The sequence below is a fragment of the Euprymna scolopes genome, chromosome 2 (genome assembly GCF_053919585.1).
Source record: "Euprymna scolopes isolate OS-2025 chromosome 2, ASM5391958v1, whole genome shotgun sequence".
In the NCBI taxonomy this organism is placed as follows: Eukaryota; Metazoa; Mollusca; class Cephalopoda; order Sepiida; family Sepiolidae; genus Euprymna; species Euprymna scolopes.
This window is the reverse complement of record NC_136483.1, coordinates 154190590-154207915: the sequence shown is the minus strand read 5'-3', so window position 1 is coordinate 154207915 and position 17326 is coordinate 154190590. Positions and strand designations below refer to the sequence as shown.

General features: G+C 34.1%; 1 pseudogene; it reads left to right on the top strand.

The window, feature by feature from the left end:
• Window positions 1–13062: 13062 nt before the first annotated feature.
• On the top strand, window positions 13063–13179 carry LOC145241680 (5S ribosomal RNA; annotated as a pseudogene).
• The last annotated feature ends 4147 nt before the right edge of the window (window positions 13180–17326 follow it).

Here is a 17326-nt window from a genome sequence, read left to right as displayed (position 1 = left end):
TGTTTTCTATTATCCTTATACCATTAAATTAATCCAAATCACGAAATGGGCAGAAGGAAATTACAGGGATGAGAATAGTCGCATCAAGTTATAGATAATCGTTCTTAACCACAGTCCCATACATTCGAAATGTTGGAAGCTTTATTTAAAATATAACCCCGTCATATATAATGCGTTCTATAGAAAAATCCGTTATGCAGATTTACTGTATAAATAGTGAATAATTTTTACAGTAAGATGTTTTCAAAATACACTTTTCTTTTTTTTTTTGTTTATGCCTATAGGGTGTTACAATAATATACGCAGCGTGTTCCCACAGTCACATACAGTTTGTTCTAACTTATTCCGCAGTGAGCACATAAGGGGTTGACCCTAATCTATATTTACCTCCAATTATTTCTATTAATTAAATTTAGGATTTATTATTTTAATGTAATTTACTTCAATTATTATTTATACAATTTTTTATATAGATGCATGTGCATATACAAGGAAAAATTTTGACACTACAAAAATGTACACTAGTGCATACATTTTTTTTTAATCAAAACACTAAGAAAAATTATAAGAACAGGGATAAGAGATATCATATATATATATATATATATATATATATATATATATATATATATATATATATATATATATATATATAGTTTTTCGTATGGATTTTTTAAACGATATTAAGGTTAACGACTCCCCCTTGGAGATCCAGTGTTTTCTTAGAAAGACGCCTATTTTTATTTATTATTTTTTTAAAAACAGTAATCTGCGCACACGCGCAGTTTTGGGCTCCTACCCCTCTTCAGCGTAGCTTTACTCTTGTTAGGATTCGAACCCCGGGCCTTATGTATTTCAGTTCAGCGTCTTCTCATTACTGATTACTGACATGTTGATGCGGAAAGGAAATACTTCACATTTGACAAAAGTATAAAAAATATATAATTATATTTAAACCAACATATATATAATTGTCGGTCTGCTAGTCATTGTTATTTAGTTGGATTTTGGAGCCGGTTACTTGCGTTTACTAAAGAAAACTCGCTTCCATTTGTCGTTCATTGTCGTTCACTGTCGATCATGATCACCCGGAGCTGTTATTGAACTTCTATGAAATAGAATAACCTATCATCTAGTGGCGGACAGTGTCAGTTAGTGGCTGGTAGTGATAATAGTGGTCAGGATTACTGCTAGGTTTTTTTCGGTTACTTTCGTTTATCGGTGGTTACTGGCTGGTTATACAGCTGTCACTGTCGGTTTCCGACATTCCCTGTTAGTTACTGGCAGTCGTGACAAATATTGACCGATATTGGATTGCTTTGAAATGAAATACTTTATCTTCAAGCAGGAAGAAAATTAGTAACTGGCGATTTGAGGCAGTAACTTGCCTTTACTAGTGGACACTTGCTTCCACTGCAGCTATAGATCATGACAAGTTTCGGTCTCCGTTTGACGGCTTTGAAATGAAATCGCCTGTTTTAATTGTCGTGTAGTCATTCATTGGCGGGCATTGTTGATTACATGAGCATATGATGGTTATTAGCAGTACATGCTGCTCAGTGATTTTTCAAGGTGAGTATTGTCACTTTTGAACAGGAGCTGGCATTGGAGGGCAAATCACGTGTATTCAATTGTCGGACACTGCCATCAAGTGGCGGGAACCGCAATCCCTGGTAATCATTCATGACCTCTTTTCAAGTGGTTACTATCACTTCCTAAATCTGGCGGACACTGAATTTTAGGTGATTAATGATATGTTTGGAAGTGTTTACTTACACGTACTGGTTACCTTAAAAATATCCGTCAGTATCCGTAAGTGTTGATCAAATGTAGTCATGAACAATGTCGAGTTTTGTTCGAAGCCTCAGCCAAGCAAGGAGCATCCTGTTCTTTGTTATAGCTAGCCTGATTTGCTGCGCCTGTGTAGGTGTGTTTTCATACTCATGCAGAATACAGAACCTGCTATAGGTATAATATAATGTTAAAGTTAAATTTAACTGCATACGATATTGTTAATATATTAAAACGTTAGTTGGAAATACATAGTAGTTACAAAAGTCTCCCACATCTAACGTTAAGAATGGGTTTCTAAATAATAACGTTCTTATGTTAGCACAGATCGGGATTTGCATTTCTAGATTTATTAACTGATAAGCGCGTGAATGTATCATAAATGAAATAAGACAAATATGAAATGTACTGATAACCCAAATATAATGCTTTTGGACAATGTTTTAATCCTATAAATTTTGTAGGAATAGAAACTAGGAGATCCTCCACTAACGCCGATTCCATAACATAATAACGCATTGATATTTTTATATTTCAACTAGCCTGGGTGCCCAGTGTAGCCTGGGATTTTGGAGGTGTGTGTTGAGCAAAAAAAAAAAAAAACAAAAAAAAACTTGGTAGTAGGCAGGCAGGCTCGAACCTGTACCGCGATTGGGGAAAAGAATGTAAAAAACGGGTCGTCATTGCCGTTGCGTTCATTGCCAAACCGGAAGTGGCGCATTTATACACAGATTATATTACAGCTTTGTACGACAGCTAAGACTCTCTCTCAGTTCAAAATGTTGAGATCCAGAGCAAAATAGCCAGCAACAAATTAAACTGTAGACCAGCTTAATGCGGTTACTGGTCTCCCGCTTTATGGTTTTTTAAATCAGAGATTTGCTTCTCCTAGAAATGTTGTCTTCACCACGGCTTACGGGAGCCCTCTCCATCCCAACACACACATACATACACATACACACACTGTGCTAGTTGGCCGTTGAATTCGGAAAAGGGTCCATTCGCCCTTTGGAAGGTCTTGTTTTAAATCCTTCAGGGAGACTAGCCACCTTCCTAACCAAACAAGGCTGGTAGGGGAACTAGTTTAGTCGCCGGTGACCCGACCATGAAGCAGGTAGTACTGCGTTACATGGTACCAGTAGCATATGACATGATCTGACATTTAGGCAGACATACATACATACATTTAAACATACAGGTGATATTCATATTATAGATAAGTTTACGTAAAATTTGGATACAGCGACTTCGACAACGGTTACGATGGCGGCTGCGACGATCGCAAAAATAATGAAAATAGATTTTCTTTTAATATCGTACTTGCTGACGCACATATGTGTTTTTATATCTAAGTAAAATTCCAGACCACCGACTATGACGATAGAAATTATATACTTATAGGTTTAGAATCTATGAAAAATTTCTTTAACCCATTGGAACACGTGGTTTGTGTTTTCACTCTTTCTCTTTCTGATTTCTTTAATTTCGAAATATAATTTAACAATTATTGACTTCAAAGTTGAAAAACCTAGGAAAGCTTTCTTTAGAATTGGTTGCTTTTTATTAAATTTGGAAATAATAGCATGTTGAATTCCACAAATCAATATTGTGGCATGTGCGCTAAATTCAAACTGTAGAATAACGGTTTGTGTCTGAGTAGTCAACGAAATTGTCGTTAGACGTAAAACTGAAAATGGCGGGAGTGTTATTATTTAAATAATAAATGCGTTTTAAGCGAAAGACAAAATCGCATAACCATATAGTATAATAAATACAATAAAGCGCGAAAAACGAAGACTCTTTACTTCTGTGAACTATGGGTGTTCGAGAGAAAAAATAAGTTATCCTGGCAATATCTGTAAATATGATTTGTTTTTAAGAGCGATTTTCCTCTGAAATATGATAGGGATTAATGAATAAAAAGGGACTGATAATATCAGAAAAACCTTCAGCAAGCAGTTTTAGGTAGTGTGACCATATAATATTTATATGCGCCGTCTTGTTAATATAATGTTAATATAATGTTTTTGTTTTTTTTTTTAGACGGGAAAAATTGTTTGCATTTTATTAAATATTGAGATAATTAACCATTAGCACTTTTATTGCTAGACAGCTCGACTGATGATTTCCTGCACTGATGAAACATGGGCGCTTCTGTTTACTTTATTAACCATAGGCATATTTTATTCTTTATACAAACGAGTTCTACTCACATATTGAGAACAGAGGAAGTAAACGCTGAAAATAGATACACAATGTAGTATATCACCTTACAATAGTATGCGTGTATATAAATGAAATAGCAGTACAATCCTTTCTATATGCGACTATATTAAGCATTCTACCTTCATAAAATCTTATTTATGTATATATTATTTTACCTTAACGAGTAAAAAGTCAGGAGGTAGCTTAGAATTTGGATTAGCATACTTACTATGTATTTTCTCACTATGTAGATTAGCCATATTTATTTTTTGTCTTTGCTGCCACCCATCGGCGTTTCGCCTCTTAATATAATCAAGCAGGTAAAATGTTAGAAAACTGTCAGAATAACTATACCTTTTATCATACATATATATATATATGCATGTATGTATATATATGCCTGTATGTATGTATGTATGTATGTATATGTATATGCATATGTATTTGTGTATTTTGACAACAAATTGTTTTCAAGCACATCTGATTGAACTAGAAGATGATTCTTTTTTTCCGATTTTTCTGGGTATCTTTTTGATTCGGCGAGTGGTCTTTTTAATTTACTTCAGCACGTTGTACAGACTAGCGCAAAAAAATATAAATATACTAAACCGCAAAAGAAAAAATTGAAAAAGGCAACAACAACAATAATGATAATCGGACGCACCGATAAAAAGCGCTTGAGTAGAATCTGGCTGAACAACAACTTTTGGGATCTATTCTGTACAAGATGCCGATTGGAATAAAAAAAAAAGACATCACGGCGAATCGAAAAGATATCCAGAAAAAAGAATAACTGTCAGGTTTAATCAGATGTGCTTAAATGTATGTATATATATATATATATATATATATATATATATATATATATATATATATATGATTGCTGCATCTTACCAGATGATCGCTGTAATATGGAGTTCTCCCAATCTTGACATTTATTGCATGAATGGCATCTTTTTGTTAAAAATGGGCAATCCCTTATCCAATGTATTCCACCGATTCTGAAACAAGTGCTCGGTGCTTTTAGTTTTTTCTGAGTTTCGGTGGCTAGTGTCTGTGTGCCATTTCGACGGGATTTTCTTAGTTACATTTTTATATTCGCGATGCCTGCTTTGATATTTTTTTGTATCTTATTTTATAATTTTTACTTTTTGACAATCCTCAGTCAATTTTTGGAGTATATAGTTCGGTTCATTTTCTAATTTCGTAATGACTCTTCCGCATCTTTTCCCGAGGTTAACCCTTACGCAAACACAAGACATTTAACATTGTCTGCTGTTAGTTCAGGCTACTTAAAGTCATCACAGTGTTTGTCCACTACAGCTGTGTAGGTGGCAAAATCGTCATTTACCACATTCAAACATCTCCAACGCTTATGGAAAAGACACGTGTTCGGCGAAAAAAGTTCTGTTAACAAATTTACAGTCTCAATGAATGTTTTCCGAAGCAAGATGTAATCCACGAATTTATCATGTTCAGCTGTTTCCAATTTTCGTAGAAGTCTGCTTTTCTTTTGATCAGACCAGTTGCTGCAGTCAATATTCAATCTTCATAACGCCGAAAATACGCTGCGAATGATTTTTCCTCTTCCTCATATTTAAAATTGCCTATCGTGGTCCATATTGTATTCTGAGAAAATGCTGAATTGCTTTCCACGTTCGCATTATTCTTAACAAATTCTGTAATCAATTCCTCTGTTCGTAATTTACGTTCGGCTAACTGTTTTTGAACTTCTAATTGACGTTCGGCTGTTTTTGAAATTCATTTTGCTGTTCCTCGAATCGTATTTGACGTTAAGTCCAGTGTTTTTTTTTCTGATTGTGACTGACGCTTTGCGGCATCGATATGTAAGTTGGTCAAATGTTCCAGCGCTACTTTCAATCCTTTTTGCTTTGTCAGCATTAGCATTTTCAAAACGTTCGCTGAATTTTACAAAACCGTTTTATTTTTTCTTATTTCTTCCTCCAGACAATCAAACGAACAGAAAGAAACATAGATATATAAAAAGTTCCTTGTCTAAAGCAAAAAAAAATCAAGTGTATATTTTTCTCCAGAGAAAAAAAATAACGCCCGCTTTTAGCAGAGAAACCACAAGTGACGAATTCTTTTTCCAAAAGTATAAAAATTTCCCTTTGTAAGTCCCGACGAACCTTTTTTCTTTTTGCAAAAGTACAGCGCTATCTTTGAAAGTCGTGACGAACTTGTTTCTTTTCAACTCTTTTGTTTCTTTAATGATTTGCGTGTTTTTCAGTTGCAAGTGCTATGTTAGACACTTCCTTAGGCTTGAAAACATTTGAGTCCGACGTCGTTAGTATTTTTAGAATACTATTTCAACGCGAGTATTTTTTTGCAGTGTTGTTACTGGTTTGGATTTTAGTATGCTCCTTGAATCCAATATCGTCTGTGTTTAGTTCTTTAGAACACTGTTTTTAAACGTAAAACGTAAAAAAATGTAAAAAGGTTACAACTAAAAAGAGTAGTAAACGTCACCGAGCAGGCGAGGTTCGCTCTGGTGTTTAATCCACACCTGTGGTCAAAAGGCCTACGGTTTATATAATGGATAGAGCAGTCCATGTGGAGGGTGATTCCCCACAACAACATTATATATATATATATATATATATATATATATATATATATATACTTAATTGGCTCATAATCTATATCAATCCTTATTAAAGAAGCTCAATATAATTACAGAGCAATATAATAAATGAATGAAACGAGTCTCTATTCCAAGGTTCATCATGTTGACTATCTTACAATGTATTCCTTTAATTTGGTTGACATATACTGTCAAGAATTGTAAATAACCTAAATTAAAGGAATAATTTGTAAGATGGTCACCATCATGGACTTTTGAATATAGACTTGTTTCATTTATATATATATATATATATATATATATATAGTAATTTATAAAATATATATGGTGATTAAGCTACACTGAATATTCCGCGTTTCACCCAGGACTCTTCAGGCTTATGCACGAATTCTGTGGTTGTTTATCGTTTTATATACTCCTCTTCTATTGAGATTTTAGTTAGCCAATCAGCTTTCTAGTATCCACCATGCGCTTCCTATCAGCCAATGGGCATGCATTTTATCGGACAAAGGATATATCGGATAAAACAAATGTTGAACAAGCTACAAAGTAGTGAAAAACATTCAAAAAAACATCCGAAGCTCGCACGTTTTGATTTTTTTTAACTTTATATATATATATATATATATATATATATATATATATATATATATTTATATATATATATATATATATATAATCTTTGATCCGTTATAATATCGACAAAATTGTCTTAAGTAACAAACTCAATGAAAGTTATTTTTTCGTTTTCAGAGCATATATTTTGTTTACTATTGACAAAGGAAAAAAATCAATCTACATTCATAATTTTATGTGATTTATTTCTTTTTCTCTCGGCCAGTGTGAACAGTTTTACACTTTTACGTCTAACGTCCATTTTGTTATTAGCTGCGAAATGCGTGTAAGACGTAAAATGATTCAAATGTATATATATATATATATATATATATATATATATATATATATGCATATATGTGTGTGTGTGTGTGTGTTTTAAAAACTTATTAATTTTTTCTATCCAATGGAGGTGAGGAAGACACATTTATTTTTAAGTAGACGCTAAACAAAACCTCTGGAACATCGACTTTTCTTTTCATGTTCTCCCGCTTTAAAGTAAGTTTCGCAATTATTTTTTATATGTCCTACCGCTTTTTTCCCATATCTCATCATTTAAGCACATTTTACCAGACTAATGGGTGAGTGGGAAATAAAATATTTTTTAGAGGAATACTTTCAGCTTGTGGTTAAATAAACGCCAATTCATTTTATGAAAATGAACTCATATTTTATTGCTTCCTTAAAATCTACCTTCGTTCTGTATCAAATTTCTTATATGAACCGGGGGGTGCACGCACACACACACACACTTATATATATATATATATATATATATATATATATATATATATAAAGAGAGAGAGAGAGAGAGACATACAGACAGACAGATAGATAGATACATATATATATATAAATATATGTATATATACATAAATACACATGCATATATATATATATATATATATATATATATATATATATAAAAGTGAACATGTCTGTGTGTGTCTGTGTGTGTGTTCTGTGTACATTTCCCTACGCAATAACTCTGTCAATTTTCAGTCTACAGACTCGAAATTTAATACACAGGGTACTGAGATTTCTGAAAATATTTGTGATCAGTTGTCGCCCAGACATCTGGCTGTTAAGGGGTCAAAGTTCAACGATTTGATCTATGAGAACTCTACCGAAATCCTCCGCCAATTTTGGGTCTAAATTTTAGATATAAGTTTCTTGGACATGGATCTAACTGAATAACTGGATTTGAGCCTCAAACAATAAATGCTTTCTTTTTGCTCAACATACACCTTCACACGCCCGGGCAACGACGGGCTGAAATGCTAGTATATATATATATATATATATATATATATATATATATATATATATATATATATATATATATATATATATATATATATATAGACAAATATATATTAAAAAACAATCCCTACACTACATTTCTACAATATGCCTGAGGATGATAGAAGTACTTCTGTCGAAAGCGCTCGCGATTATGGATCCAGCATATACAATTTCGAAAAAAAAAACACAAAAAGGACTATTCTTTTTTTTTGTAAAACAGAATAATTCCGTGCTATTCAATAATATTTTCTAAATGAGAAAATGCTGCCTAAATATACACAATATATATATATATATATATATATATATATATATATATATATATATACATATTACACAAATATCTCACATTAGATATAAGTTGGAATGTTTACTGGAATTCAATATTACGAACATAAACTCTCCTAGGTTTGAAATTGCGTAGACAAAGGTCGATAATTTATATTATTCGAATAATGTTCTACATTAGGTGTTAAAATCATAGCAACTGATTTTCTCTAATGCATTTTGTATAATTTGGGAATCTGGGCTCGCCCGATTTCAATCTACAGAAATACTTTCCTCTATTTCCCTCATCCATCATCTAGTTGAACTTTAAACAGTTTATAATTGTATATTTATTATTACTCAAACTATAATCGGAACGTTACGTTAACCAATTACTTAAGAATATATATATATATATATATATATATATATATATATATATAAGGGTCTCCGCAGACTTCTCGATTAGGTTGAATGCCGCACTTAAGGATCATCCTTACCCGCTACCCAGACCCGAGAATGTGTTTACGGGACTAAATAGAGGGGAAATACTCTCAAAAATGTATCTGAGCGAAGCGTACATCCAGATTCTTGTTAATGAAACAAGCTCTTATGCATAACGACTTACAAGGGACGATTAAAATGCAATAGATTAGCTTTCAGGATACAATGTCAACCAGCTGTCTTACAACAGATGTTGTCCTCGGATATCTGGCTGATATTCTAACGAAAAGCGAATCTATAGAGCAACATAGAAAACACATTTAAGATGTTTTCGAAAAAAGATAAACGAGTACGGCTGTTACGAAATAGATCGAAAATAAGGAAGAAATATGCTAAATCATATTGTAGACGCGTTATACCGGAAGTAAGGGTCAGCTGATCGGATCTACGTGTGAGTCATATAATCAGGTTAGCTAAAGTCAGTTAGTTTGGGTTTGCACGTAGAGAAGAACAGACGGCTAAACAGGTCGTCCCCTCCCCTTCACTGGGGGGGGGCGGCGCTGACGTGTGTGAGAATAAGACCTATTCAATTGGAGACATTCACTTTCCATTCTTATGAGATCGACATCTAGAAGGTGAATAAAAAAAACTATATAAAATCATTTCATTGTCTTGAAGTGAATGAATATTCGTCCAAAACAGGTTTCCAGTCTCCCCTCCAAAGAACGAGATGAATTCTAGGTGGACAAGAGAAACGACGCATGAAGTAAGGTATGTCCAAAATACATGTACCACACACACACACACACACACACACACAAGCATATGGACAATTAGATATGAATATATCACAAATAGACAGGACATAAGACGATCATAAACGGTACCCTTTTATGATACAACAATAAAACACGGCTTCACACTTAAAGACACTAAATGGGAATTTTTCCTCGGCCAAATAAAACACCTTGGGGAGATAATAGATAGGAATGGATGACGGCCCGAACCAGAAAAGTTCATAGCAATAAAAAAAAATATGCTTAAACAAATAACTATCAAACCTTCATTTCTAATATCCTCACATTTCACCACCTCTACATGAACTATTTAGAAAGGACACGTTTTGGAATTGGACCACGGAATGCAAGATGGCGTTCGAAAAGCTAAAAGAGGTGCTCACATCAGAACTATTCCTGACCTAATACAATCCAGAGTTTTGCATTATCGTCGCAAGTAACGCGATTGCATATAGAATCAGCGCGTGTATCTTGCATAAAATGCTTGACGGTTCTACGAAACCGATAGCACACACATCGAGAGACCTACTACCCGCAGATAGGAATTATTCCCAGATAGAGAAAGAATACTTAAACATCATTTTCGCGATAATAAGATTTCACAGATTTCTCAATGTATTACATTTCAAAGTTCACACTGACCACAAGCCGATAGCCTGTATCTTTGGATCGAAAAAAAATGTTTTCTACACATATGGCAAACACGCTCTAAAGCTGGTGTGATAATGTAAAGTGGACCTTAGGTGGACTTGAGTCACTAATTGCTGAGAAGAGGGGGTGCAGTAGAAAAAGGAATAGGAAATGTCCTACAATAAACAATAAAATTGGAAGTAGCAAACAATGAATCTGTAGGCATTTTTAGATCAAGCCTACAGATAGCAAGAAAAGGGAAGCTTCCCAGTGGCAGGAGGGTGGGGGAGACTTCAGATACCAACTAGGAGAATACAGTCAGTGACAAGTAGATGCCCTTCACGGTGGACGAGAGTTGATTGTGACAACGATTGGACAGTTTTTAGAGTTTACTGCGAACAGAATTAGAGACGAATTGCGACAGACAAAGGAGCGTAACATCAATAGAACGGGGGCGAAAACACACACACACTCACAAGTCCAACCGTCAATTACACGTAAAACATTGGCGTTTGTTTTTCTTTTCTTTGTGCCACGGCTTATTATCTTTTAACTTTTTGAAACCACGGGTGTTCCCATCGAGAGTCGCCAGCGAGGACATGATGATCCGGCAATAAGAGGAATAATCGAACGAAAAATCCACGACACACGACGTTAGGAGTCGGCGATATGTTGGCGCCACACCCTTTTGGTCACATTGGGGAAAAATCCTCTTAAATTACGACTTTGTTATGAAGTTCCTTCCGTCAAAAAATTTAGGACACGCAGACGAGCTATACCCGTTAATACCAAGGAATGGCAAACCATTTGAAGACTCGACGATTGCATCACTAAGATCAGAGAGTGAAGGAACTTCCCGTTACTCTTGATGATATAAGAAAAGAAGTTGAAATCCACCATTTTATAAGAGAAACAAATGAAAAACTACAGACTGAGTAAGAAGCAGCAGGGGTTTTCTTAACATGCAGCCAGCTATAAGGAGAGCGAAATAGTTCCAGCGATCCCCCAAAAAAACATTCAAGGATTTTCACACCGGACACCCTGGCGTCACCGGAATGAAAAGTTCAATGCGTTAATACGTGTATTGGAAAAACATGATCAAGAGCATTAAAGAAAAAACGAGAACATGCAGAGTATGTGCACTAGCTGCTAAAGTTTCACTTATTCAATTTAGCCCTTAGCCCAAAGCTGACTACCCATGGTCACTGATAAACGTGAACTACGTGAGACCACTTGATAAACAGTACTGTCTTTTAGACGTGTATATATATATATATATATATATATATATATATATATATATATTTATATATATATATGTACGTATATATATATTGTATATTTAGGGCGTATATATATATATATATATATATATATATATATATATATATATAATTTAATCTTTAATATATTTTCTTTGTATGTGCTGAGAAGCTAAAGTATTTTGAATCCAATCGAATATTAACTAATAAGATGAAATCTGTGCCTACATTAAAGATGGCTTTCCGGGTGGTAGGGATATCTCCAGACAAGACCCTGATTTACCTTGTATGAGCTTCCGAGTTGCACTTGCTTAGACCACTGCATTTATATTTGCCTTCTATCGCCCGCACAACAGCGGAGTTACTATCTTTAAGAGCATATCTGAGATAATTGACCACATCCTGTCTGCTTATCCTTCGGCTAACATTCACATCTGTGGTGACTTCAATGTCCACAATGGGGAATGGCTGACCCATTCAGACAAGACAGATGATGAAGGGAGGTTCCGTCATGCCATGTCTATTGCTTATCCCCTCACTCAGATCATTCACGAACCCACCCGTGTATCAGATACTACCAGTCAGTATGCAAGCCTTCTAGAACTTTTTTTCTTACAACTTCCCCTGAACTATGTTCATGTTCCGTTTTATCTCGTCCGAGATCTTTTGATCACTCGGTTGTATCAGTTAAGAAAAAACTGAAATGCAACAAGTCTTCAGATGTACCTCTCCACCGCACAGTGTATCGATACACTATAGCTGACTGGGATACACATCGAAAATCCGTGTGTTAAGGAAAATACTTTGAAGAAATTATGTTTTAAAAATTATATTTTTCTGAATGAAATTTAAATATTAAAAAACTAATATATATATATATATATATATATATATATATATATACGGCATAATCACGTTGATATATATATATATATATATATATATATATATATATATATATATATATATATATATATATATATATATATATATATATATATATATATATATATATATATATATATATATATATATATATATATATATATATATATATATATATATATATATATATATATATATATATATATATATATATATATATATATATATATATATATATATATATATATATATATATATATATGGCATAATCACGTTGACACACCGGTTCTCGTCAGATCACCGAAGTTAAGCAACGTTGAGCCTGGCTAATACCAGATGGGTGACCATTTGGGAATTCTAGGCGCTGCATGTGCTCTCCGCTTGTCTTGGCATTGTTTCCAGTCGTCTTGTACCTCAACTTGCCACTGGTATGCAACAATGTTGACTCAGGAGAGGCGTGGTTAGAGGTTGCGCAAGTCTTGCCACACAAATTTCACGCGCAGGCACCCTTACAGTGGGTATCCATAGTCTGTCAAGACTGAAGGAAGCCTTCATATATATATATATATATATATATATGTATATATATACGTATCTGTATATATGCATGTATATATATATATATATACATACGTGAATATATATATATATATATATATGTATGTAGAGGGATAGAGAGAGAGAGATAGTGAGAGAGTGGGTGAGAAGAGTTTAATATGATTGATTAACAGCTACATTTTATTTGGATTTTCCTTAAAGGATTTTTCTTTTCGACAGACAATGGATAACAACAAAGGTCAATAAATTGAAACCACAACCAACGTGATACGTTAAAGGCGAACTAAATTAATAACACACTGTGAGCAAAAAATATAAGGAGAAAAAGAGCGGGAGAAAAAAAGCTAAATATAAATGTAGATATAAAATATGATCGTCAACAAAAAAGTTAGATATTAAATGCAATCCTGGTTGGTTGGTTGGTTGGTTGTTTTTGTTTTACGACATATCGACCCTTTTCGGGTTATTTAATGCCGAATCCAAAGATTTTGAAGAAAAAAATTTTAATAGAATATATTTTTTGTTTTCAAGTCGGTTTCTATTTAACCCATAGTTGGAACCTTAACAGGTACTACCACTCCGGGTCAGAGTGGACCTGAGAGCAATGGTAATTAAAGGGTGGCTCCACACTCCCCAAAACCCACAAGCTGGGGCCTCACCACTGGATATAGTTTAAGGTCATATCCAGGATCCCCATTGAGGGACTTTTACCCTCTGCAAGGGGGCAGTCGGTGTATTTTAATGCCCCACCGACAGGGCCAAATGCAATCCTGGATAAGAAAGAGTGTGCATGTTACAATCATAGATATAGAATTGTAGGTGTAAAATAAAACCGTAGATGGAAAAGCAGACATTAAATGCAATTTTGAATAAGGCAGATTTGACTTGTTTGCCCGCATGCGTCTATTTCCCCTTGCGATCATCTCTCTCTTTACACGCATCAATTATGCAATATAATATTCTCTATAGATAATTGTTGTTTTATTACAGGAATGGATGAAAAAAATTATTGCCCATATCAAAATATTTGCTTTTTTAGGGAGTATGAAGTATTGTTGGTTATTACCTACACACATACATACACACATACTCTCTCAGTCTGTCACACACACACACACACACACAAACACACATATATATATATATATATATATATATAGAGAGAGAGAGAGAGGGGGGAGAGCTTAGTGAGTTAGAAAAAGAGAATAAATTCAACTCTATAAGAAGAGAATAGTCAGGATAATATAAAGCTCAACAAATTTCATTGGAGCTTATATAGGAGACAATAGAAGTGGAACCTGAAGTCACAAAAACTATATATTAGTAAATATAGAATGATTCATTAACTAAATAAGCGTATACAAACATTTAGTTAGGGGATATAGGGGACTCTTTATACGAACGTATTTCAAAGCTTAATGCCTCTCATCAGAAGAGTAGAGAAAATGCTAGATAATATACTGGGGATGCGACGTCCGGAGTGGGATTCATCAGGAACGAAATAAATCAATAAAAGTATTTATATTGTTAGGGGGAATTATATTGAATTCTAAGCTAAAGTGTAATGTAAAAATGGTGCATAGGGTTTCTATCATAGTCTAAAATAATGTAGGTAGTTTATGTTTTAAAACTCAAAGGGAAATATACGGGTGAATTGGCGGTAGTTCTATTCTTTCTGCATATAAGATATATAATATCTATGTAGGTGTTTTTTATCGACACATGTAACCGAGATGACAACAGCACTTTGAGATGTTGTTTAATTTCAGGTGAAATATTATGATGATGAATTAAGTAGGATTAAACAAAAGTAACGGTTATCACAGCATTACTGATGAGAAGCCCATGGTTATAGCGTGATGTTATGAGCATTAATGAAAGTAGTGGATTGGATTACATGGATCGTCATGTATTAGGTGTTTAATTTTGTAAGGCAAGGGAATGTCTGGAGGTGGGTTAAAAGAGTAAGTGATGAGGTGCGTATGGGCGGGTAGTTGTAAGATTATAATAATAAATTTCCGAAGATAATATATATTATATAATATGTAGTAATAAAGGATGACACCCCCTTAAAAAACGGGCCCCAACTCTTATTAGGCCCCGTTTCTTAGTGTTTTGTTCGAATGAAACTTTGGTCATAACTAGTTTATTATATTCAAAACATCACATCAAAACACTATGGTCTTTGGGCTTTTTTTCTCCGTTGACTGTAAAATGCTCAGAAAAGCAATTGAATGTCCTATGTTTTTTTTTGGTCACCCTGTACTCCTAGTGTTGCCTTGTTATTGTGTGTACATAGAGTGGTTTGAAGTAAAAGGCAGGGGTATAAAGAAAAGGGGAGCCAAGTTTATAGATGTAGATAAAGAGACAAAAATAATTAGGATATGGACGTATGACATGGTGGGATAATAGAGGGAAATATACTATTTATATTAATAATAATAGTAAATAAATAAATTAAATTAATGGATAAAATAAATAAAAATAAAAAGTAAAATAAAATGAAAAAATTAATAACGAAACTAAAATGTAGTTAAATGGGGGCAGAGTTGAAGAACTAGGGTACAAATACAAAAGTGAGGCACAAAGGTATAAAATATATATATAGGTTTAGCCAGCAGAACAGAGAGTTCGGTAAACAATATCCCGGAAGATAAAATCTCTAGGTCAGGAAAATGATTGCAGGTGTCAATATTATTGTCCTTAAGTTCCTGGATGCATGGACCAGTTTCATAAGCTATTTATCAACAAGCAAACAACAGATTGCATTTAGGCTCGTGTTCAACGACAAACAAGTTTTCCCTGTGTAGCGGTTCAGTGAAGTTTCTTATTAATGGTAGTGAGAAAGATTTGCAAATTCAAAGTAAGAGCTCGTTTTATCAAGAGATATGGAGGACAAAAACATTACCTGTCCTAAAAAAAAATGATGAAAAGATTAGAGGTTCGGTTAGTTCCAAGGTTGGTGTTTCCGCGTTTGTGGCATATTTTCCTTATTATATGATACCGTATGTGTTCCTTGGTTTAGTGTTGATAAATTGTATTCCTTATTCGTCCCTGGCTTATGGGAAATACGACATGTTTGACGTAGCAGAATCAGGCCGGGGTGAATAATCGGGTCGAATTTGCCAGCTGGAAATGAGTTGAGATGCTTTCAAGTATTTTTGTAGTGTGAAAAAAAGTTCAATTTTAAGACGAAGAAAAATACAATAATAACTGATAAACCTGTGAACCACACATTGTGTGATAATACGTCTTGCCTGTCAGTGAAGAAGCGCAGATATTTAAGTTAAAATAATTGACTATACTTGTACAATATCTCACATCTGGCAATATCCTTTATAAAGCCACTATTCTTCCGTGCATTGAAAATTGTTGTAACATAGGCCGCTACGTAAAAAAGTAGCCTCTCCATGAGATAGGATTCAAAAACGAGTTTACAAGCTCATAGGTTTTGCACTCAACGTAGTTCTTGCCATTATCCTATCACCCCAACGTCGCATCTCAGTGTTTATTTAGAAAATACTTTCTTAGAATGTGTCCCTAGGAGCTGATAGCACCTGTAGCCTGCGCTATGTAAACAACCCGACCAACCTGACTTGCATAAACTGTAGAGGTCGGCAGATGCCGGAGTATCTTATATTCTAATTGTTTATTCGTCCAGAATAATAGACTTTTGAATTCCCTCTCTGTTTCTTTGCTTCTCCAAATGCACAAACATACAACGGTTATAACTAGCAGTATGACAACAGCATATTATTTTTATTGTTTTGTACTCTCGATTATCTATCCGACAGAGTTAGACACAATTAATCAATCGAGAACCACATTACTCTACATAAAAACATATAAGATATCAACGGATATAGATCTCAGAATCAAAACAAGGAAAAGTATATGCTGTTGTCGTAGCCCTAGTAATAACACATTGTTAAAGTAAATGTCGATGCTCAACTTCCTCTTAG